The sequence below is a fragment of the Lethenteron reissneri genome, chromosome 41, assembly GCF_015708825.2.
Source record: "Lethenteron reissneri isolate LAM-NWPU_2019-01 chromosome 41, ASM1570882v1, whole genome shotgun sequence".
Classification (NCBI taxonomy): domain Eukaryota; kingdom Metazoa; phylum Chordata; class Hyperoartia; order Petromyzontiformes; family Petromyzontidae; genus Lethenteron; species Lethenteron reissneri.
This window is the reverse complement of record NC_083819.1, coordinates 9177877-9204632: the sequence shown is the minus strand read 5'-3', so window position 1 is coordinate 9204632 and position 26756 is coordinate 9177877. Positions and strand designations below refer to the sequence as shown.

The 26756-nt window shown below is 48.6% G+C and overlaps 1 protein-coding gene across 4 annotated transcripts in view; it reads right to left on the bottom strand.

The window, feature by feature from the left end:
* LOC133352677 (TNF receptor-associated factor 3-like) overlaps positions 1-22956 on the bottom strand; it is a 49222-nt gene extending 26266 nt beyond the window's left edge. For all 4 annotated transcript variants that reach the window (XM_061568476.1, XM_061568474.1, XM_061568477.1 and 1 more), the window contains exon 1: positions 22792-22956. The gene's annotated coding sequence lies outside the window, so the exon portion shown is untranslated. The remainder of the gene's footprint in view (positions 1-22791) is intronic.
* Positions 22957-26756: the final 3800 nt, after the last annotated feature.

Genomic DNA, 26756 nt, shown 5'->3' with positions numbered 1-26756 from the left:
GTTGGCTACGTACGGTGCGAAAAAAATTCAACATATACATTTTTAAGACAATGCAGAACCTTTGAATTAAAAGTTTGCTCCATAATATCTCCCTATTATTTTCATGGGGTTTCTACACACGGATCTGCCCGTATGTTGATAAACGAATGGCCATGAGTACGTCTCTCCACACAGACAAAAACATTTTATTTTAATACATCGATCATCAAATGTGCCTTTTGTATCATCCTTACCCAGCGACATTTATTGCAACAGGCCAATTCTGGGCCGATTGCACCTTTCCGCCTCTCATTAACAAACAGCTCAGAGCATGAAAATATAATAATAGGTTTTACCCTTTCTGGCAATAAAGCAGGTTATTAAGGTGTTCAAACACCAAATAAAGAAAGCTTTTCGCAAGGAATCGTGTCTGCATTAACCACACGTACTTGTGGTGGACATGCAAACAAACCACGCTCTGATCAAATATGATGAATTGCCTTTGAAACCGATTGGCCTACACCAGAGACGGCAGCCTTCTTGAGGGCCTCGTCTCACCAGTGTCACACCAGAGAACAACGCCAACAGCAGCTCAGAGCAGACGCGCGCGGTGACGTTGCCACCAGCACGCATTGCCGGAGTTGGCATTACACCGGGGATGACGTCAACGCGTCGCCGTTCAACTCGACAAAGTGACGTCAACGCGTCGTGGTCCATCCTTAGAAAGTGATGTCACCACGTCGGAGTAAAAACCTATAAAGTGACATCACGTCGCCGTTCAGTTTGACAAAAGTGACGTCACCACGTCGCCGTTCAGCCCTACAAAGTGACGTCACCACGTCGCCGTTCAGCCCTACAAAGTGACGTCACTACGTCGAAAGCCACGAGCGTGGCTCTTTGCTTCTTTCGGTAAAGTGACGTAGAAATAAAATAAATAAAATAATAGAGTGCGACGTTTCGATTGCAACACAAGCAACCGTCATCAGGTAGAACTCAATTTGAGAGAGACAAAACAGACACGGAGACACACAGACAGACACAACAAGCAGAGAGAGACAACACAGAGACACACAGAGAGAGAGAGAGACAACATAGACACACAGACAGACACACAAGCAGAGAGAGACAACACAGAGATACACAGAGAGAGACACACAACACAGACAGACAAACACACAAGCAGAGAGAGACAACACAGAGACACAGAGAGAGACACACAACATAGACACACAGACAGACACACAAGCAGAGAGAGACAACACAGAGATACACAGAGAGAGACACAACACAGACACACAGACACACACACAAGCAGAGAGAGACAACACAGAGACACACAGAGAGAGACACACAACATAGACACACAGACAGACACACAAGCAGAGAGACAACACAGTGATACACAGAGAGAGACACAACACAGACACACAGACACACACACAAGCAGAGAGAGACAACACAGAGACACAGAGAGAGACACACAACATAGACACACAGAGGCTTAGGAAACGATGACGTCATGCCTAAAACATCGGCTTTAAATGTAAATCAATGGGGGGGGCAGGGGAACTCATCTTCCAGATGCTTCTACCAATAAAACCGGGGTCACACTACCAGAATATTTCAGCCCCCCACTGGATTGCATAGGGACACTTTTTTCTTCTTCTAATTCTTCGGGGCAAGGTGTTATTGTTGTTCATTGGGAAGGGCGGCAATTTTCCAGAGCGTGACGGACGGACACTGGCGCATTATACAACAAAGATCCCCCGTGCAGCCTTAACAGACTGTTGGGGCAAGTGCTGTTAGCGAGCGCCTGTGAAGGCCGGCACGGCACACGAGGGGGTGGGTGGCCAGCACCACGCCCGGCCGCCTTTGTCTCCCCATTTGTGACATTTACGCATCGCACCAGGTACTCATTTGAGGCCGAATCGACCTACGGAAGGCCCAAAACCGGTTCAGATAATCGACCTCGGTCACCGGGTTCGTAGCACAGCGCCACCACTCCCCCCTCCACGCACACAGATGCACATCTGACTTTATGACGAGAGTTTCCATTCACAAAAAAATTCAAACCGGTCACGTTCCCATAACCTGGGCTGTGCCCACACCTTGGGGTACGAAACCAAAGGGCAGTGATGAAGCAATCCTCATGTGCAGGCCGGGCGTGGTGGCGCACACAAAGACAAAGATCCCCGTGTAGCCTTGACAGACTGTTGGGGCAAGTGCTGTTAGCGAGCACCTATGAAAGCTGGCACGGCACACGAGGGGGTGGCCAGCACCACGCCCGGCCGCCTTTGTCTCTCCCAGTGGTGATGTTTATACACAGCACCAGGTACTCATTTGAGGCCGAGTCGACCTAGGGGAGGCCCAGATACCGGTTCAGATAATCGTCACCGGTATTGGCCGTGAGCGGAAATCGAACTTGGGTTGCCGGGTTCGTAGCGCGGCGCGCTGACCACTATACCACCGCTCCCCGCATAAGCACGCACACAAAGACAAAGCTCCCCCGTGTAGCCTTAACAGACTGTTGGGGCAAGTGCTGTTAGCGAGCACCTATTACGGCCGGCACACGAGGGGTGGGTGGCCAACACACGCACGCGATTGGGTGCCAACCCGGCTGCGAGTTGACAGTACAGCAAGCAGATCCGCTCACCTGTATGCACGTTTACACATAAGTCCTGGGACTCCGAAAGAAGTACGTACCTGCACTCACAGTGTGTTCTCTGGGTATCGTATATGGATGGTAAATAGCGGAGCGTAATTAGATTACTGAAATCAAGGATGTATGTTTGTTGAACTTATTTCAGCAGTGTACGTAGCCAACCGCGATAATCGGAGGTGCGGGGGAAGGACAACAACCTAACACAAAAGCAGTTCTAAAAAAATGAAGTAGGATTATCAAGATTACTGTTTATGAATAGGTAGCAGTTGATCTACTATTCATGTTTAAATTAAAACGTTACACTTTGCAACTAAAGTTGAAATCCTGTATCGTGCCCCGACTGGACATCTGTGAGAAAGAGCTCCACAGCTCATCGGATTCCCGCAGTCTAAATAAAGATTCTCACTGAAGCACCCCAAACCAGTACAAGAAGGGCAACTCGTAAATACGCAAAAAAAATTTCCCCGACCGCCTCCCGTTGACATCCCAACCACCGATACGTGCTAAGTTTGGTTTCTTAAACTGCCGATTTCTCTCTCTAAAAATTGACCAGGCTCTCATAGGTCCATTCGTTCTTTCTCTCCCCCCGGCTGCTTCGGGGTGGATTTCCACACAACTCTCTCTAAATATTTACGGGCTTGCTGGGTCTTTCTCTCCCTCTGCCGCCGCAGGGTGGATTTCCACACAGCTCTAACTTAGCAATCTTTGGAGAACGTGATCAACCAGGCTATGCGTTAACTGTGTGTTAGCAGACTTTCTGCGTTGCATTGCATCACATTACATTTCCAAAAATTAGCTAAGTTGGTTCTCTCAATACCAGACTTGCTGGGGATTTCCACACAGCTCTCTCATTGACATGCTAATTTCTCTGCTCCAGCAGACCCACCTCTCTCTCTGGCCCCCCTCTCTCTATTTAAGGCCACGACACAGAGGCATTGGGTCTCTGTGTGTCTATGTTGTGTGTCTCTCTCTGTGTCTCTGTGTTGTCTCTCTCTGCTTGTGTGTCTGTCTGTGTCTCCATGTCTGCGTTTTCTCTCTCTTTCAAATTTAGTTCAACCTGATGACGACTGCTTGTGTTGCAATCGAAACGTCGTATTCTATTTAATTTATTTTCTATCTACGTGACTTTACTGAAAGAACCAAAGAGAATGTACTGAATAGGCTTGGCTCTTTCCCCCAAAACGAAAATTTCCAAGTGTTTTCACACACATAATCAAACGGGTGGAAATGGCGATGCAATTAGTCTGGGTCAACATAGGATCAACAAAAGCAGCTGCAGTCTAGTAATAGCAAAGCGTTGTCATCTGTAAGCCTAAACCAGCCCAATTGGATGGGAACGTTGGGTTGCGCATTTGTTACAAACACAGCTAAATTAGATTCCTGTTCACGGCACGCATCGGAATATCTATGTATGTTCAACTTCCTTTGCAATGTACAAACTAAACACAATTAAAAAAAATAAACCATACATTTAATTCCAAGAAACTCGAGAATACATTTCCCTTTTTACACATCCAAATGCAGGAGGACCCTTCTGCCCAATCTCGGGACACGCTCTCCGAGGCTTTCCTTCACAATCATAATAATTACTATCGTGAGCGCGGTCGTCACATCTCATTACTTTCTAAAAATATCAAGCGCAGAATTCTAATCGTGTGAATTACCAAGGAAAGTCTTGCCCGGGGTATCACGACTCTTTTTTTCTTCAGGAGGGGTCCCCTGAATTGCAATGTTCGGCAGTCCCTTTGGAACGAGTCGTCTTACACGCAAAGGCCCCCCCCCCCCCCCGTGCAGATGGCACCGATGGGGTTCACGCAGAGACACAGCTTCGCCGTACTGACACACTTCTTTGACCAGCTGGGTAAGCTCAGTGGGTTTGGGATTTTCACAAAAAAAAACTCCCCACCGACCCACGCTTTGAAAAATGATGGGACACCGTGTCCGGCTCAAAATAAGTTCACGTTACTTATTAAACGTCAAGTAAAACGATAGGCCCGAGACCGATTCCTCTGGCGCCCTTTCCGCGTCGAGTTTGTACGATCTCCGTCTGTTCTGCGTGGCTTTCTCTGGGTGCTCCGGCTTACTTTTGACGATTTAACTATTTTTTTTTTACCAGGTAAGGCCCACTGAGCTATACAGCTCTATTTCAGAAGTGACATGGATATCACAAATGATAGCTCAACAAAGTGGCTTATCACTTGGGAATGTACAGCAGCCAAATACTCTAAACACATGTTTCTAAAAGTGGAGGAAAAACTCCAAATATACAGGCGTCAGGGTCGGGATCGAACCCACAACATCCTGTATAGCAGACGAAGTAGTTAACATCACGCGACTGCAGCAACCATAAATAAAATATGCCGTGTAACTGGTTTTGGCAAGACAACGCCAGTGAGGCAGGATCCTACTTAAAGAGTATTTTAGACCCAGTGCTAATTATATTACTTTTTTGTTGGGGAATTCCTTTCTGGTTGGAGGAAGAGAAGGGTGCCTGCAGTCAAAGGTAATCAGTCTTTGGGGAGAAGAGCCGTAGGGTTTACTTAGGCAAATGCAAGGAAATCCCTTGCCCCGGGGTGGACGGCAAGAGGAAGAGAGATTAGACGGCACAACGGAGGCAACGTGGGCGTCCCCAAAAATACACACGCTTACAAACAACAACAGCCGCACGCTCCACCAAGTGGCGGTGTTCATGTGTGTATGCCTATGCACACAGAGAAGTGGGAGTGTGTGTCGCGGTTAACCCACTGGGCTTCAAATCCGACGGCCCGAGTTCGATTCCTGCTCACGACTGCCAATATCAGTGAAGAATATTTGAACTGCTCCTGGGCCTCCTCCAAGTCGACTCAGCCTCAATCGAGTATCTGGTACGATACGCAAACATCAGCACTGGGGAGACAAAGGCGGCCGGGTAAGTGGTGGCCACCACACACTCTTTCGTGTGCCGTACCGGCCTTCATAGGACCTCGCTAACAGCACTTGCCCCAACAAGGCTGTAGGGTGGATCATAGCCTTTTCTATTTCCTGTGCACACAGACATGTTAGCGAGCCTCAAAGAAGTCCATCCTGATACATGAGTGGGTGGTGTGACATGCACCACTCCCAGTCAGTCGCCTTTGCTTCCTCAAGTTCTGTTGTTTACGAACTGCACCAGACACTTACTTGAATCTGAGTCAACCTCTGCGAGGCTCAAGACAGGTTCAGGCATGATCCGCCGCCGAGGTAATCCATCGCAGGGAATCAAACCCAGACCACCGGGATCGCAGGACATGAGCCCTAGGACTCGCACACTAAACTAAGCTATTAAACCAAACAATTTTAATTGTACCAGGTAAGGCCGGCTGAGCTACGGAGCTATTTTTAGTACACGATTTTATTTAACTCACTCTGTCTGTTGTTGTAACTCAATTTTAACCCACTTCCCAATGTGGTATTGACTGCAAACTTCGTAAACTTATGTCTTACTGATGACAATACTATATTACATCATAAAAAGTAAAATAAAAAATTGTTAAACACTATTTTTTACATGTTATGTTTCGCCTTGGGTCTAATTGTCCACTCTCAACTAACGTTGGCTGTAATTGGATACGGTCCCTTACGTTATGGCAAGCTTCGGGGCCACTTCCTGGAGTCGTGGAGTTCTGCCCATTACTCGTACGGTACATTTCATTAAAGCGCCTTTTGTCAAAAGTATTTTTAAAAATTACTTATTCAGAAGCGACCTGGCCACAAATGATCACTGAACTAAGTGGCTTACCACGTGGACATGTATAGCAGTGGCCAAATACTCTAAAGCACATTCATTCTCAATGTGAAGGGGAAAAACCGGAGGCCCCCGAGAAAATCCAAGCAACCACAGGGAGAGAGACACGCAAAGTCCAAATATACAGCAGGTGTCAGGGTCGGGATCAAACCCACGACCGATTGTATACTACGGGAGGTAGTTACCATCTCGCCAACCTGACCCCCCCCCCATTCCCCGCACACGAGTAAACAAACAAAATCACTCGATTCTTCAAAGGAGCTGTCAATAAGCGATCAAGGTGACCTGGAGTGGAGAAAATGCTGGGGCGAGTCAAACTCCGACTGGGATTTTAAATCGTCACTGAGTGTCACGCCCTTGAGCGCCGCTCCACCTCGGTGGATGTAATGACTGTCACCATTGTATTTGCAGATTTTAGAATATGAAATTTCAACCAGTGGCCATGGGGCCACCACCCACTGCAGATGAGCAACAGCCCCCAAGGCTCGTGACAATCTACGAACAATGTTTGCACGCAAGCCGCAAGTGTCATTAATTGTCCTTGTAAGTGGGTGGACAAACGATTAAGGTTTTTACACTTGTTAAAAACGAAACGAAACTACTTTTTATTTCACCAGGTAAGGCCTACTCAGCCATACAGACTTTTTTTCAGATGCGACCTGGCCACCATCTGATAACCCAAGGAAGTGGCTTATCATGTGGAAATTAATAGCAGCCAAAGACAGTACTCTAAACGCACGTTGATTCTTAATGTGGTGGGGAAAGCTGGAGGACCCCGATACAAAAATCCACGCGACCACGGGGAGAACATGCAAACTCCGAATATACAGGCGTCAGGGTCGGCATTTAACCCACAACCTCTTGTATACCGGGCGAGGGAGTTCACTTACCACCGCGACGCCCGCAAAACGTTCTATGAGCGAGCAGGCATGGCTAGCACCACTCCTGGCTGCCTTCGTCTCACCAGTGCTGATGTTAACATGGCTCGCTTTGTGCCCATTTAAGGCTAAGTCGATCTAAGTTGGCCCCAGACCGGTTCGTAGGCCATGTGCCACCCACGTTATATGCTCAACGAAGTGGCTTGTCATGTGGAAATTTACAACAGTCAAATACTCTTAAATGCATGTTGATTCTAAATGTGGAGGGATAAACCGGAGGACCTGGGGGGAAAAAACCGTGCAAACTTCAAATATACAGGCATCAAGGTCAGGATAAAACCCACGACCTCCTGAAGAGCAGGCGATTTAGTTAACATCTCACAAACGCAACGCACCATTTTTTGCAAGGTCTTTTGCGAGGTGCCAGTAAAACTCAAAAAGCCGAAGCACCTCCATATTGAAACAAGCGAGGGATAACATTCACGTCTGTTTTGTGTACTGTATGTCGAACTTCTTTGGCACCGTACGTAGCCAACCGCGATAATCGGAGGTGCAGGGGAAAGACAAAAAACTTAATACAAAAATATATCAATGTGTCGTTAAAACCCGCCACCACCCGACACAGCCAACTAGTAAGGGTTGTCACATAAACAGAATGTGCCAATTTGTCACTAGTACAGCACACCGGTGCTGTACTAGTGACGAATTGTGTTGGGTGGTGGTGGGTTTTAACGACACATTTATATATTTACGCGATCTAACTCAAAAATCTCTATTATAAATAATATTGGTCGCGAAAGCCTACGTGTTAAACCAAATACAAAAAGCAGTTCAAGAAATGCGTTTGTCAATCTTGATTATTTTAAAGTGCATAGCTCCAATGGCTTCCTAATATCGGAAAGAGGAGCGTTCCAGACAGCCACAAAAGATAATTTGAAAGCGCGCGATGCAGCGACCCGTCTTTGTTTGATGGCTAGCAAAAAGCCGCTGTGAGGATGACCAAAGTTCGTGTGATGGTTTATGCCAGCAGTGAACTTTCCATATTCCAATGGCGAGGGGCCAGTCTCTCCAAAGTTTGACCACTGTTCACTTACCACCAAGAGGTATTTAACGATTGAACCCCTCACGAGTTCTGATGAAGACAGGTTGGGGTGTTGATCCTAAACGAGGCTCAAAACATGTGACAATCCAAATGTGAGTCGATCGCTCTAACCGCAGCGCTACACTCATAGGTCATGAAACATAAACAGGACTCTGTTAAATTATAATATTCCACCTGGACCAACGGCATAAAAGATCCAAAACGATCCTTTTTTCACCGAGTTGAAGGGACGCGATTAAACGCGTACTCACAATTTACTTAGAATTTTCCATTTTTAGTTGGAATCATTACACATAATCGAGTCAAATAAGGTTAGCTTAGAGGAAAAGCTGTTACGCATCGGCCTGCACAGCCTGCCTTGTTTGTTGGCACAGTAGTTGTAGATGGGGGAAATTCCCATCAGCATAGGCACCGGCAAGAGAGTGATGATGCAGGAAGGACTTTGCGCCTTGTCGCAACGTCAGGTTCGTTGGCAACCGCCGTCGCTAACGATGATTCGACGACATGCGACGATAAACTCGGCACTTTCCTACCCTCACCCTCCGCCTGGCCCGAGCACACAAAATGAACGAGTCCGTTTCCCTGGTTGACCGTAACTGTTCGAGGGATTTTGCGAACCACCCTTCGGGGTGGTGACACGGCGCAGTAGTAGTAGCGCATTCGCCGCTTGCTACAGTGGTTCGTGGTTTGAATCCAGCGGCTGCCCTGGTTAATACTGTGAGTGTAGTAACCATGACAATCCTACTGCATGCCATCTGCTTCACAGTGGACGTTTAAATATCCCATGACGTCGTTTGCAAAATGTCGCGCCGTTGTGTGCTGACGTCAGGGAACAAATAAGCCAAATTCGAAAATAAACCACAAATTACTCAAGCGGGATCATACAACTCGGGAATGGTGAAGCGTCTCCAGGCTGACTTGGAGGAGAGGAGGGTTTATTTTATGAAGTAAGGCCCACTGCGCTCTGTAGCTCTTTTTCAGGAGTGACCTGGCTGTCACAAGCGATAGCTCAACGAAGTGGTTCACCATGTGGAAATTTATAGCAGCCAAATACTCTCAACGCAAGTTCATGAATGTGGAGCAGAAAAACGGAGGAACTTGAGACAAATCCACGCGACTATGGAGAGAAAGACACGCAAACTCCAGCAGGCGTCAAGTGTCAGGATCGAACCCACGACCTCCTGTATACCAGGCGAGGTAGTTAACATCTCCTAGCCACCGTGGCGCCTCTAAAGGTCACAAGGGAGTGAGGTGGAAGGGCATACATGACAGAGGACAAGGAGACAATGAAAATATTTGCAATAACAAGCAGCGCCGCAGATGGCTAAAACACGCAACAAATGGCACGGCAGGGAGCACATGTAGTGTATCTGCCAGTCATCTCATTGAACCTATATCACCTGGGTCTATCCCATGATCGGCCAGCGTGGCTTCAACATTTCACGTGGCCTTTAAGTGCACCTAGTCTGGCACAAGCACCGTGGTGATGTCGCCGCCACTTAATGACGAACGGTGGCCGTTGTTGTAATTGGATCATATGCGTATTAATGCGTGCGTGCATGTATATACAAGCACATTGCAAGATATCTATAATAAAAAGAAGAGAGTTTATAATTAACTGGAATTGTGCTTTGGGCTTCATTGGGATTATATTCAAGATTCACGGAGAAAATCCACATTTTTTAATTCTTTATATTAAGTTCGCTTGCTTGCTTGCGTGCTTGCGCGCTTGCTTGCTTGCTTACGACCGTGCAAATCTTTCGGTCGTTTTTTAACCCACTTCCCGTGATCCAATCGAGCTGACATTTTGCACACAGACCCGTTACGCGAGACAATTAATGTTCGTGAAATTTTTTCCCAAAAAATTTACACTGTTTAGGGAAAACAAATTAAATATTTAATTACCAATTGCTTAATACTGGCAGACAATCATCTGACCCATAGGTGGCAGCCATCTCAAGCCAGAGGACGAGAGGACTCTAGCCGCCACGCATATAAAGGATTTATAGTTAAAAACTTAGTTTTTACGGGTTATACTTATTACGGCTGGAATCAAGTCTCTCCATAGGCTAACCACTACTGGGGGCGGATGTGTTGAGCTTATATTTATGACACAACTAGCAACTCACAGTCGGGAGGATCATAAATTTAAATGCAAGTCAGAGGTCAATTTAGCCCAATCATACCTCTGCAGCTTGACCTATGAAGAAATGTGGAAATTCCACCGCTTGCTCAAGGCCATAAACGCACAAGCAGTACCGCCCCCCGCTGCTGCCGCTACGATGGGGAAGACGAACATCACCCCGTCTTGGGAGGAACCACACCATGTGCACAATTTGAAAGAAAAAAAAAACAACCCCAAGGAACACACTCATAATGACTCGTGAGTCATTAAGCATATTGCTTCATTTACAGGCAGTGGGCAACTCTTATGCAAATGAGGCAGAATTTTGTTGTGGCCATTCATCCAAGAAACACAGACCGAGGCTCTGGGCCAGAATTTGCATTTCACGAATCGGCAGGCGGCCTCTCAGCAACCTCCCCCTCGCCCAGATGAGAAGTGGATCCAGTATTTTTGGATCACATGCAAAAAAAATAGTGAAAATCCACAACTTGCCAGGAGGTACACAGTAAGGTACGTGGGTTCGTGAACCCACGTCCCTTGTCCCACATGCAAATTATAATTTGTTTTAGAGTCCCAAAGGGCAAAAGCTGTCAATCCACTGCTGGACGGTAGCCTGTCCTCACACAGTTTTGGTCTGGGGGTTGGTTCACAATACTTCACTACTCTGATCATTACAGGCTGGAGGGTGTAGGCAAGACCAATATGGATGTGACTCACCACTGATGTTAGCCGTGAGTATAATTGAATTCGGGGCCGCCTGGTTCATCGCACGGTTCACTAGGCACTGCATCGCCACTCCAAAACGCACAGAAAGCACACTCCTTACAAAGGAACTGGGCAAACATTCCAATGCAAGACTTCCAAAAGATGCTTCTGAGAGTCGGCAATGTATTTTCTATTATCGTTACACGTGCAATATATTCCCAAACGCTACCCGAAGCTCTTTTCGTGGCAAGTTGGAACGCGCTGAACCCAGCCGAAGCTGCTTCTGTACCCAAGCCCAAACGTCTCAGCGGCTTTTGACGAGGTTCCTGTTAAGCAAGTCGCAGATTACAGATTGACGTCGATCGTTTACACGTACGCATCATTTGTATCTCGTGGGTTTTTTCCTACGGTACTTTGAACTTTTTTTTTATGCTCGATGCTGTTGGGTGGAATGAGAATGAAATAAAACAAATGAGACGGTTCAAGTAAAAAAGGCAGCACAGACAAGGCAGGATAATTGAGACAGGGAGTGTACAGACAATTTGAAATGGGAGAAACGATACATAAATACAATGCAGCTATTTTTTTACTGCAATAAATATGACCAGGCAAGGCCCAATGAGCTATACTGTGTAGCTTTGTTAGCAGCGAACTGGCCGCAAATGATAGCTCAACGAAGTGGCTTACCATGTGGAAATTTATATAAGCCAAATACTCTAAACGCACGTTGATTATAAACGTGGAGGGAAAAACCGGAGGACTCGGAGAAAAATCCACACAAAGATCAAAACAAAGATCCCCCATATAGCCTTAACAGACTGTAGGGGCAAGTGCTGTTAGCGAGCACCTATGAAGGCCGGAACGGTACACGAGGGGGGTGGGTGGCCAGCACCACGCCCGACCGCCTTTGTCTCCCTAGCGCCGATGTTTACACACCGCACCAGGTACTCCTTTGAGGCTGAGTCGACCTAGGGGAGGCCCAGGACCGGTTCAGATAATCGTCACTGGTGTTTGCCGTGAGCGGAAATCGAACCCGGGTCGCCAAGTTCGTAGTAGCAGCGCGCTAACCGCTACACTATCACTCTCCACACGACCACAGGGAGACATGCAAACTCCAAATACAGGCATCGGGATCGAACCCAAGACCTCCTGTATACCAGACGAGGTCGTTAACCACTGCGGTGCCCAAACAAGACGGTAGGGCAAAGCAGACGGTACAAATATAAGACTGCCAACAGTAGAGATGAGACAAACAGTACAGACGAGATGCACAATGATGACAAAACGAAATGAGACGGACAATAGCATATGAAAGACAGTGTAAATGGGATAATACATTGAAATCAACTGTTTAAAGCCCTTTGTCACTCCACTGCTGGATGAATTTCCTCCCCACATCGTGTCAGTTATAGGGGTTGTGTGAACATACTTCACCACTCTGGTCAGTGTGTGTGCGTGTTGGTGAATGGGGGCACAGGACCGTACAACTCTTTAGCTGTAACCATGACCCAAATCACCAAAATTCACCTGATCACAGTGGGGAGGAATCATTTACACGTAGGGATGAGGGACAGCTAATTAATCAACTCTAAAACAACACTCCGACAAAAAAATATCGTGGTCGATCACTCAGGCCCACTTTATAAAAATTGTGACTGACCCCCTCAAATCCTTCCTACTGAAGGTGGTCAACCGCCTACTAAATCACATTCAGCTGACGATTCCGATGATATTACCAAGCCCCCTTACCCATCACCTCCCGTCCAGCGGCACACACGTGGGAACAGAGGCGAGACCTCCCACGCCCCACGCTCCAAACTCGTTGTGTTATCCGATGAGTTGAGTTATCGATCCGATAAATCGGTGGAGAAATCGATAACTCGACAAATAAGAGAGCTTGGCTCTCACCACGCACGCCTACGTGACCTGTTTCAAGGCTGGATTATCTGACCTCAATGAATTTGGAGTTCAAAGTCCGGGCAAACTCAAGCTGCCCCCCCTGCCAATGCCACAATTGAGAAATTTCTCAATCATGGCGGTGGTGAGGCGTTGCTCCTTAACAAAATGCGGGGTAATGGCGCAACACCTACGGCACACGTTAACTGACATGGCCACTCTGAAATTTACCAAACGGGGACTTCATTCAAGCGTCGGTTTCTAAAGCAGGTTCGGTGGGAGACTCAAAACACACACAACCAATAAACTACAAACATTGACAAATATATCACTGCCGGCTGGAGCCAGAAATGAAAATGGTATTGGCTTGCGTCCAAGATCCCGGCACGTTGGGAGTCGAGAGCTGGTTGCTCACTCAGGGTGTCGTAAAACTCCATAAACCCGCTGGGCTCCGTGAGGTAGCCGAGAAACGGCAGCATAGTGAACGAGTAGGTTCAGAGACACAGGCTTCGGTGGACCTGCTGAGTGTTATGCCCTCACACCGATGGTGGTTTTAAACAGGGAGATGGTCAGACATGTTACGTACACTTGTACTCCTTTCGCACCGTACGTAGCCAACCTTGCTTTGTGGAGTTGTGGGGGAGGACAACAAACTAAACACAATTTTTTTAAAACATCAATTTAATTCCAAGAAACTCTAAAACACTTTTTTTTCATTACACATCTCAATGCAGGACCCTTCTGTACACATCTGGGGATTTGCAGAGGCTTTTCTTAACAATCACAGGTACTGTATTACAATTGTTAGAAAATGTCTCCCCGCTAAACTGAGTAAGGGGCCGTACTCATCTCTACTGCCAGTCCTCCTGAGTCATTGTGAACATTCAACATTCTAACTTGGAACCAAACTAGTTTTATTTTACCAGGCAAGGCCCACTGAGCTATATAGCTCTTTTTCACAAGTGACCTGGCTATCACAAATACTAGCTCAACTAAGTGGCTTATCACACAGAAATTTATAGCAGCCAAATACTCTAAACGCATGTCGATTCTTAATGTGCAGGCGAAAAACAGAGGACCCGGAGAAATATACACACGACCACGGGGAGTGAGACGCAGACTCCAAATATGCAGGCGTCAGGGTCGGGACCAAACCCACAAACTTCTGTATAGCAGGAAGGTGAGGTAGTTAACAATTTGCCATCGTGAACGTCATTCCCTTTGCAGTGGTCATAACACATCTCACAATAGAAGACTATCGCTAGGGACCCCAGCGAGTTGATGAGACTCGAGTGAGTCAGTCAACCTCCAAGTGAGATATCACCTCACAAACCTCCTCCGTGTGCGAGTCAAGTTCTCGAACCACAGAGCTGCCCGGTTGTTCCGAGTAGTGACTTACGTCTCGGCCAGTAGAACTCTTGACTGTCTGGGAGTGTGGTGTGTAAGAATCTGCTGGCGTAAGAAGAAAACTCAAAATTACCCACTTAGATATTTCGTTCAGGCGAAGCGTAGCAAACTTCCTCGAAAATAAATCCACTTTGTACGCAATGCGATTCCAGTACTAAGCAATCGACATCCGACGGTGACTCCACATTTTAAGAAGTATATTTATCTTTTACTAAAATTGTATCCACATTGTGGCGTCAGCGTCACGTGACGAAGCATCCATTTGCACCTCTCACCGAGCAGGGCAATTCTTTGCGTTAGATAACAGCCCACAGAAGTAGATATCAGAGCCTCCTCTGAGATCCCTTCACGTGACCTCTGGTCCGCATAGTAGAGGGCAGTCCTTTCTTACCTACCCTGCCAGAGGAAGTAATGTTGTCATATGACAGTTAAGCACAGTCATTGGTGACTAGGCTGAAACCAACTTGTGCTAAAACATGGCTTAAAATAATAACAAAAAAACTTTCAAGGCATTCTTTTCACCGAGCTTGCTCACTCATGCCAGATTTGAATAGAGGCAAATGTGACCTATCCGAAAATACTGGGTGTCGTTTAGAGATAACAGATGCCCCCCTTTATCTGAACAATCAAAGGCACGCTATGTAACACTGATAAATTAATCTGTACACAAGCTGCCATATTGACATGCTAAGGTTGTACAGGATAGGTAGTTAACCAAACCTATAAAAGAGTTTGTTTAACATGTTTTACAGAACTTTTCATTACGTAATATACAAACACGAGCAGGTGCATGACAGTGTTAATCTTAGTGTTATTACCATTCACCTCCTTTACAGGGGTATGACTAATCTTCAACATTCATGCTCATAATGTGGTGCAAGAGTAAAGTATTCAACCCTGTGGTAAATGTAGTGGTTAATAATGGATACAGGGGTCATTGCGAGCCCATTACATAATGTGGGTCGGTGAAGACATGCCAATTCGTCACTAGTACAGCACACTGGTGTGTTGGAGAGCCAAGCCACGACATTTACAATCTGAGTACGACGTTTCACCAGTTATTACAACTAGCTTCATCGGGCGACAGAAACATTTATATATTTACGCGACCTAACCCAAAAAAAAATACCTGTATTTTGGAATTGGTCACGAAAGCCTACGTGCTAAACCGGTGAAGACAGTTGGCATCGACAAGATTTTTCTGCCCCAACTGCCCTCTGCTGTCCATCATGTAGCCTCACTGCCTATAACACTTGTTATTCACGGCAATTGCCCATCCAAGTGACAACCAAGTTCGACATTGCTCGCTGTGCGTGAGAATAGGCGAGATCGGGCATCTATTTAAACACCAGTGGGTCACAGGAAACACCCATATAGCTATGCCATTCGGGCAACCCACTCGCAGACATCAAGAAAATTGTCACCACTCGGGGTTACGAAGATGGTGCAAGATTTGAGTCTTTACGTAACGCTGTGGGAAAAGGAGTGGCCAAGAGTGACTTGCTGGGTCCACATTAACTCATGGCACACAACATAAACGAATAAAAAAGCTGTTGACTGACATACGTGATGGTCATGTATCCGGACGTAAGAAAATGTATTAGTTTGCAAACCGGTCCATCGTTACAACTCTGTTTAAGAGTGTAAAGTGTGTATACCTCTCAAGACGTAGCACACACTCGTGCACTGTGAAAACACAATGGTTTCATTTGTGAGGTAGCCGATGAAGTTGCCTCTCCAGTATGTTGCAGTAATGAGGTAGCTGGGTGGATCACGAAGCTCAGAATGGCTTTGTCAGAGACCTTGAGCAGGCACGGCTGAGAACCAGGGGTCAAATCTGCGTTTCAGCCAACCTCAATTGATGTTTTACTGGATTCTCAAGTAATGGTCTTCAAAGTGTGTACACCTTTGTGATTTTCACTTCACTTTGCCTATCCCAGCTCAAGTGGCTTTAATTGTGCAAGTGAATGACACGTAGAAGAGCCGCTCTTCATAGGGAAACAGAGGCCCTATTGGAACCATTCATGACTGGGCTGAGCCCATCAACTCGCTACACTTGAGAACCCAGTATTACCTGTGAGTCCAGAGAAGAAACAGGATATCAGCCATTACGAGTCCAATGATTATAAAGTAAAAACGAAACAATTATTTTTACCGGGTAAGGCCCACTGAGCTATATAGCTCTTCTTGAGTAGCGACTTCGCCACAAATGATAGCCCAACGAAGTGGCTTATCACGTGGAGTTTATAGCAGCCAAATACTCTAAATGCGTGATGTTGCTTCTTAACGTGGAGGGGAAAAACCGGAGGACCCCGGAGAAAAATGCACGCGACCACGGCGAGAGAGACATGCAAACTCCAAGTATACAGCAGGCATCTTGGGTCGGGATCGAACCCACGATCTCCTGCACACCTTGCGAGGGAGTTAACATCTCCTCGCCACCCGGCGCCTATTCAGAATCTTTATTTTACTGGAGGAATCCCGTGAACTATGAAGCTCTTTTTCACAGATGTCCAGAATGGACAGGTCAGCAAGTGACAACAGCAAACAATACAAACAACACAATAAGAGTCTAAAATAGAGAAAATGGAAAGCAAGTCACCCATCCACTCCCTTTGACTTCAATGTGTCAAACTTGGGTGCCCAATCCCGAATGGGATTCCTAGCGTGCAAGTAAAGGAACCAATATACAGTACAGTACTTTCATTTTGACACGGGGTTTTGTTAAAATCCGTCACCAAAGAATTTCCATACAAACGCGGGCGTCACTGACTTCCCGTTTACACATTTGGGAAATGTAACAGCCATATAGCATCGGTACAAGGCGTTATTTCTCCGCCAATTACGTCAGCGGATCGTTAAATGGCTCACCCAGTTCCAAATAAGAGAAGTTGTATTCGGGGACAGGAGATTGTAATCGATCATCCGGTGAACATTCCCAGATGTTTAAATTGTTTCCTCTGCCACAACTGGAGCCAACACATGTTACTAGAGCACAACATGTTAACGACTTCGCTTGGTATACAGGGGGTCGTAGGTTAGATCCAGACCCTCACGCCTGCTGTATATTTGGCGTTTGCGTGTTCTCCCTCGCCGTGGTTGAGTGGATTCTTTCTCCGGATACACCAATTTTTCCCCTCCACATTTACCATAAACACGCGTTGAGAGCATTTGGCTGCTTTTAATTTCCACATGATAAGCCACTTCGTGGCGCTATCACTTGTGGCCAGGTCGCTTCTGAAAAATAACGTTATAGCTCAGTGAGCCATACCTGCTAAAATAATAGTTTTTGTTTTAATGATATTAACCTTATTGGCGGGACCCCGGGGTCCCAAATAAACAGAAGTCAAAATCGTAATTTATTTTTGGCGACTCCGTCCCACCGCGCACAAATGCCGCGACCCACCTGGGGCGGATCATTCTGTTGTCATGTCATGTCCAAGCGCAGCAGCGAGGACGAATGCGCAAAATAAACAATACTTTGATTAGCGCATCGTGGAGAGCTCGTCGAGAGGAATAGATTGCCGTGTCGTTCGCCTTCAACAGACATAAAATTCGTCGCAACGCAGTTTATGCAAGAGCCGGGAGTCCCGCCATAAGGTTCATATGTAAACAAAAGTGCAATTAGAGCTTAACCACACATAGCTCTGGGATGTTCGTTCGCTCATCAGCAGCAGGTACAGAACGTCCCAGAATAAATAAGTCACAAGCGTCGGTAACCGAATTAAATGATCGAGTCCGACGACAAATTGCCACAATAGCAAAGGGCACCGCGCGTGACCGGCGAGCAACCCCACAGGGGATGTGACGCCGCTCTGTTCACCGCGCCCACCGCACCCTGCAGGTGAACACTGTTACACACCACACCACCCGCACCCTGCACATGGACACTGTTACACACTGCACCCTGCACATGAACACTTAGACACTGCACCACTCGCACCCTGCACGTGAGCACTGTTACACACTGCACCACCGCACCCTGCACGTGAACACTGTTACACACTGCACCACCGCACCCTGCACATGAACACTGTTACACACTGCACCACCGCACCCTGCACATGAACACTGTTACACACTGCACCACCGCACCCTGCACGTGAACACTGTTACACACTGCACCACTCGCACCCTGCACATGAACACTGTTACACACTGCACCCTGCACATGAACACTGTTACACACTGCACCCTGCACATGAACACTGTTACACACTGCACCCTGCACATGAACACTGTTACACACCGCACCCTGCACATGAACACTGTTACACACCGCACCCTGCACATGAACACTGTTACACACTGCACCACTCGCACCCTGCACATGAACACTGTTACACACTGCACCACTCGCACCCTGCACATGAACACTGTTACACACTGCACCACTCGCACCCTGCACATGAACACTGTTACACACTGCACCCTGCACATGAACACTGTTACACACTGCACCCTGCACATGAACACGGTTACACACTGCACCCTGCACATGAACACTGTTACACACTGCACCCTGCACATGAACACTGTTACACACTGCACCCTGCACATGAACACTGTTACACACTGCACCCTGCACATGAACACTGTTACACACTGCACCCTGCACATGAACACTGTTACACACTGCACCCTGCACATGAACACTGTTACACACTGCACCCTGCACATGAACACTGTTACACACCGCGCCCTGCACGTGAACACTGTTACACACCGCGCCCTGCACGTGAACACTGTTACACACCGCACCCTGCACGTGAACACTGTTACACACCGCACCCTGCACGTGAACACTGTTACACACCGCACCCTGCATGTGAACACTGTTACACACTGCACCCTGCAGGTGAACACTGTTACACACCGCGCCCTGCACGTGAACACTGTTACACATCGCACCCTGCACGTGAACACTGTTACACACCGCACCCTGCACGTGAACACTGTTACACACTGCACCCTGCACGTGAACACTGTTACACACCGCACCCTGCATGTGAACACTGTTACACACCGCACCCTGCACGTGAACACTGTTACACACTGCACCCTGCACGTGAACACTGTTACACACCGCACCCTGCATGTGAACACTGTTACACACTGCACCCTGCATGTGAACACTGTTACACACCGCACCCTGCATGTGAACACTGTTACACACCGCACCCTGCATGTGAACACTGTTACACACCGCACCCTGCACGTGAACACTGTTACACACTGCACCCTGCATGTGAACACTGTTACACACCGCACCCTGCACGTGAACACTGTTACACACTGCACCCTGCACGTGAACACTGTTACACACTGCACCCTGCACGTGAACACTGTTACACACTGCACCCTGCACGTGAACACTGTTACACACCGCACCCTGCACGTGAACACTGTTACACACTGCACCCTGCACGTGAACACTGTTACACACCGCACCCTGCACGTGAACACTGTTACACACTGCACCCTGCACGTGAACACTGTTACACACCGCACCCTGCACGTGAACACTGTTACACACTGCACCCTGCACATGAACACTGTTACACACTGCACCCTGCACATGAACACTGTTACACACTGCACCCTGCACATGAACACTGTTACACACTGCACCCTGCACATGAACACTGTTACACACTGCACCCTGCACATGAACACTGTTACACACTGCACCCTGCACATGAACACTGTTACACACCGCGCCCTGCACGTGAACACTGTTACACACCGCGCCCTGCACGTGAACACTGTTACACACCGCGCCCTGCACGTGAACACTGTTACACACCGCACCCTGCACGTGAACACTGTTACACACCGCACCCTGCACGTGAACACTGTTACACACCGCACCCTGCACGTGAACACTGTTACACACCGCACCCTGCAGGTGAACACTGTTACACACCGCGCCCTGCACGTGAACACTGTTACACATCGCACCCTGCACGTGAACACTGTTACACACCGCACCCTGCACGTGAACACTGTTACACACCGCACCCTGCACGTGAACACTGTTACACACTGCACCCTGCATGTGAACACTGTTACACACCGCACCCTGCACGTGAACACTGTTACACACTGCACCCTGCACGTGAACACTGTTACACACCGCACCCTGCATGTGAACACTGTTACACACTGCACCCTGCATGTGAACACTGTTACACACCGCACCCTGCATGTGAACACTGTTACACACCGCACCCTGCATGTGAACACTGTTACACACCGCACCCTGCACGTGAACACTGTTACACACTGCACCCTGCATGTGAACACTGTTACACACCGCACCCTGCACGTGAACACTGTTACACACTGCACCCTGCATGTGAACACTGTTACACACTGCACCCTGCACGTGAACACTGTTGCACACCGCACCCTGCACGTGAACACTGTTACACACTGCACCCTGCACGTGAACACTGTTACACACCGCACCCTGCACGTGAACACTGTTACACACTGCACCCTGCACGTGAACACTGTTACACACCGCACCCTGCACGTGAACACTGTTACACACTGCACCCTGCACGTGAACACTGTTACACACCGCACCCTGCACGTGAACACTGTTACACACCGCACCCTGCACGTGAACACTGTTACACACTGCACCCTGCACATGAACACTGTTACACACCGCACCCTGCAGGTGAACACTGTTACACACCGCACCCTGCACGTGAACACTTACACACTGCACCCTGCACGTGAACACTGTTACACACTGCACCCTGCACATGAACACTGTTACACACTGCACCCTGCACATGAACACTGTTACACACTGCACCCTGCACATGAACACTGTTACACACTGCACCCCGCACATGAACACTGTTACACACTGCACCCTGCACATGAACACTGTTACACACTGCACCCTGCACATGAACACTGTTACACACTGCACCCTGCACATGAACACTGTTACACACTGCACCCTGCACATGAACACTGTTACACACTGCACCCCGCACATGAACACTGTTACACACTGCACCCCGCACATGAACACTGTTACACACTGCACCCCGCACATGAACACTGTTACACACTTCACCCTGCACATGAACACTGTTACACACTGCACCCTGCACATGAACACTGTTACACATTGCACCCTGCACATGAACACTGTTACACACTGCACCCTGCACATGAACACTGTTACACACTGCACATGAACACTGTTACACACTGCACCCTGCACATGAACACTGTTACACACTGCACCCCGCACATGAACACTGTTACACACTGCACCCCGCACATGAACACTGTTACACACTGCACCCTGCACATGAACACTGTTACACACTGCACCCTGCACATGAACACTGTTACACACTGCACCCTGCACATGAACACTGTTACACACTGCACCCCGCACATGAACACTGTTACACACTTCACCCTGCACATGAACACTGTTACACACTGCACCCTGCACATGAACACTGTTACACACTGCACATGAACACTGTTACACACTGCACCCCGCACATGAACACTGTTACACACTTCACCCTGCACATGAACACTGTTACACACTGCACCCTGCACATGAACACTGTTACACACTGCACATGAACACTGTTACACACTGCACATGAACACTGTTACACACTGCACCCGCACATGAACACTGTTACACACTGCACATGAACACTGTTACACACTGCACCCTGCACATGAACACTGTTACACCCCACTCGCACCGCGCACACTGAACGCAGCCGTTCGCACATCGCGCAGCGAATGCGCGCCCCATCCATCGCGCACCGTCAGCTGTTCACGCGCAATGCACTGTACGCGCCACGCTGGAAACCACTGTACACGCACTGTACACACCACGCCCGCCAGACGCTCGCCGACTGTACCCACTCTTATCGACCGCACGCCACAATAGCAACACCCACTCGAGATGCACCCCACAGGTCTACTACTCCACCACCGGTACCCGCACCCCGTCGCACTGTACACAGCGGGCACTGTACACACCGCACACTGCACACACCGCGTACACTGTACATACCGGGCACGCACACTGTACAGACCGAGCACTGTACAGACCGCACACTGCACACACCGCGCACTGTAAACACCGCACACTGTACACGCCGTGCACTGTACACACTGTGCGCGCGCCATTGTACCCGCGCCCGGTTTAACCGCGAACTGTACCCGCCGCACTGTACGCGTTGCACTGTACCCCCGGCCCCTCACTGTACTCACCCGTTCGCTCCCCGAATTAACGCGGTTCCTCGACATCGAATGCGCGCGGTCGCCGGCTCCGCTCGCGAGCCGCGTAAAGCCGCTTGGCGGTAATGGGAGAACGACGTCAATAGCGGCGATAACGACGACGACGACGACCACCATGGAGGAGCTCCACTCTCCTCTCTCCTCAGTTTTGAACGTCACGCGACGAGCCCACGTGACGCCAGACGCGCGACGTCATTGGCCCGCCGGGTCGTGACGCGGTCCCTGGGAATTCCCAACGGTTCGCGTGGGCGGGAAAACCCCAAACCCGCCCACCCTCGCCCTCCCCCCCCCACGTGACCCTCGCCCACTCCACGTGTAACCCCTCCCCCCCCTCCCATTGCCATGGTAGCCACGCCCATTTTGTAGCCACGCCCACTTTTCTTGTAGCCCCGCCCACTCGTTGGAAACCCCGTCCGCTATTGGTGTAACCCCCCCCGCCCACCCCTAGTTGTCCCCCTCCCACTCTCCCCAATTACCATGGTAGCCCCGCCCATTTTTGTAGCCACGCCCACTAGTCTTGTAGCCCCGCCCACTCATTGGAAACCCCGTTCGCTATTGGTGTAACCCCCCGCCCACCCTTAGATATCCCCTCCCACTCTCCCAACCATTACCATGGTAGCCACGCCCATTTTTGTAGCCACGCCCATTTTTTTTAGCCACGCCCGCTAGTCTTGTAGCCCCGCCCACTCATTGGAAACCCCGTCCGCTATTGGTGTAACCCCCCGCCCACCCCAGGTAGCCCCCACCCGCTCTCTTCGTGACGTTGGAAAGGTCACGACCCCACACCCCGGGTGGCAGCTGCTGTTGAGGGCACATTGCCACCGCACCTGGCATGCAAACGACCGTGTCGAGGCCCAATTAAGTAATTTGGAGTTTAAATTTTTTTTGACGTGGCAAGTTTGGACCCCTGACTCCGACACACAATGTTCTACTCTTGCGAATTACATCACGGGGTTATTCCCTGCCCCCCCCCCACCACCACCAATATTCACTGTGAAGCAGACTGCGGTAGTAATGTTATGTTTCGATTTAAAGCTTTCGTGACTGCAGGGATTCATCTTCTTGGTTCTTTCGGTAAAGTCACGTAGAAGGGAAGTAATAAAATAATAAAAAATATTTTATATTATTTTATTATGTTTTATTTTTATTATTTTATTACTTCCCTTCTACGTGACTTTACCGAAAGAACCAAGAAGAGTAATGTTATGGTTAAACACCTGCGGTAGTATTCAGGGTGGTCGCTGGAGTCGAACCGTGAACCTCTGCAGCGAGTGTCTCATAATAGAGTACCAACCAACCAGTGTACTAACAACCATGATATTGTGCCAATCAGTAACCATGATAGAGCACCAATCATGGTGTCAACCAGTGTACTCATCATGATGGAGTACCAATCAGTGCTCGTCACTAACTTACAGAGGGGGGGATGGGGACACTTTCGCTGATGAGACATCATCAGTGCGAGGGCCGCCACACATTTGACACCAGTGGGGTGTTGACAGCAGCAGCACGATGGTGATGATGATGGGGCGGTGTTTTCACTCTTTGTGTAGTGTCAGGAGCCACACTAAAGGCCACCAGGGGCCGTGAGTGGCCCAGTCCTCGCGATGAAGAACGCTGCAATAGACCAACACACAGTGTCCCTTCATCATAGAGCCCGGCTGCTGATGAGGCCCTGTTTGTCAAAACCGGTCCACAGTTTGCTTCGATTGAATCAATGTTGTTGAAAACGATGCACTCCTCTCCAGAAGACCGTGAGCCTGATGAGTTGTGTAAAGAATACTTGGAGAGACATGTGTGAATGAGACACTGTCAACTTAGCTATGTTCTTACTTATATTCTCCACGGGAACGCTGATTATTTTGTGCTATTGTTTGCACCTTCCTACAATGATCATCATCATCATCCCTCCAGGGCAGACACAGCGAGTGGCACTCACTTTGTGGGACGTGAGCAGTGGTCGCATTTGGGAATGTTGAGATTTCCACAACTCGTGTAATTGCCACCAAGGGCATGGAGTGGAAACCAAAGGAGGGAGAAACCCGCCCCGAGAGAGATCACGTACAACACGGAGATGGAACGATGGAATCAGCTCGTGCGTAGCTGCTGGGTGGATTGCTACATCGCAGGACGATGGGAGATGGCAAAAAGTTTGGGGAGGGGCCTTCATCTAGCAGTGGATTGATCATGTCTGACGATCAGCGTGTAAATTCAGTGCGGTTGATGGAGGTTATGCGTGTAAGCATGAACTTCTTTCACACCATACTTAGCCAACCGCGCTAATCGGAGGTTGCGGCGGCGGCGGGGGGGGGGGTCACAACAATCCAAACACAAAAATGAGTTCTAAAGTTTCGCAATCTGACGTCGGAAGGAAGAGCGTTCCAGACGGCCACGGAGAAGCGCGTGAAAACGTTCCGCCGGTCAAGCCCCAGAAGCCGCCGCTGCTTCTAATGCGATGATGGCCGGAGTTCCCGTGAAGGTTTACGCTCCTTTTCACGAGGACCAGCGAGGTGGTCGTGTGTGGTTCATGCGTGTGACGAGTTGCGACGCCCTTTTCATGGCTTCGGAAAAGCCACTTTTTGGGGAGGGGGGGCCAGGGACTTGTTCAATTCGAGAGCCATGAGGTTGCCACTACCCCTTGTTGCCCTGTCTTCTTGGGTTTTTTTGTTTCTTATGCAACATGTAGTTGACAGGCGAACATGTTCTACCTAAAAGGGCGGTTTGGCAGCGAGAAGATAAAATGTCTCTCATTATTTTTTCAAAAACAGGAAATGCACGTCTTGAAAGCGCGTTGTAAGACTCAGGGATTTCCCACAGACTGTGCTAGAAAAAAAAAACGAAATCTGTAAACATTCAAGCAAATCGCTCCTATTTATAACCAACGGGGGTGCGTATTATATACTGTTTCGTAAATCTAAGGAATGTACATGACGTGCATTCATTATCGTGTGGATTGTATCCGATTACTCTGGTGGATTTCCCTCACATACGAAACGCTCAATAAAGAATCAGCCAAAACCTGACCCCTGGAAAGGAGGCTTGAGACGCAATTACGCTTTTAAGTGAACTCATTAACACAGGCAAAGATCACCTGCTTTGCCACAGAGAGTGTTGTGAAAGTGCCGTTAGTGTGCACCCAAGTCGTATTAAGGCCACATCAAGGGTCAATGCCATACACCCACCTTGGTCTTCACACGGTGCTATTACTGCCACCATGCCAGGTCAGGGTACAACTCAGTGTAGGATGAGTAGACCTAGGAAAAGTTGCAAAAGCTAGGTTTAGATTCCAGTTGCCACTAGTGTTGTGCATCATGGCTAAGAACCGAACTCGGAGAATGAGATGAAATAGAATGGTGAAAAAAGAACTCGGGCAGTATAAGAATGAAATTGTACTCCAGCTGTCCAAGCAAACAGACACCCAATGATGTTGTTTTAACATAGCGACACACACAAGTACTGCACTCTATGGGCATCAGTGGGATGCCCTCTAGTGTGGTGTGAGTTAATCATATCATAGCCACGCCTGTTTAAACACATTCCTGCGGAGGGAGCTGGTAGGAACGTTGGGTTGCTCGGTCAATGGCCAGGGTCAACAGCGGCGTGGTGTATTCCGCAAATATGCCCAACTGTGAGGGCGGACACAAGCCGGCGTGAGTAGGTTAAACGTTGAGTTTTATAAGGGCACCACGGGGTGATCAGCCCCTCCCCACCCAACCCCACCCCTCCGACCCCCCCACCCAGCCCCACCCTCCCCACATTCCCCTCTCCACCCAGCCCCACCCCTCACATTTTTGGATGCACGACGGACGGACACAATAATCCCCTGTGGGCTGGTGGAACCAGGTGGTTCCTACCAGTAAAACATTTCACGTCCTCTTCCAGGGCAGTTAGTTCTCCGTAGAAGCAACATCACGGAATTGTTGGCATGTGGACTGGAA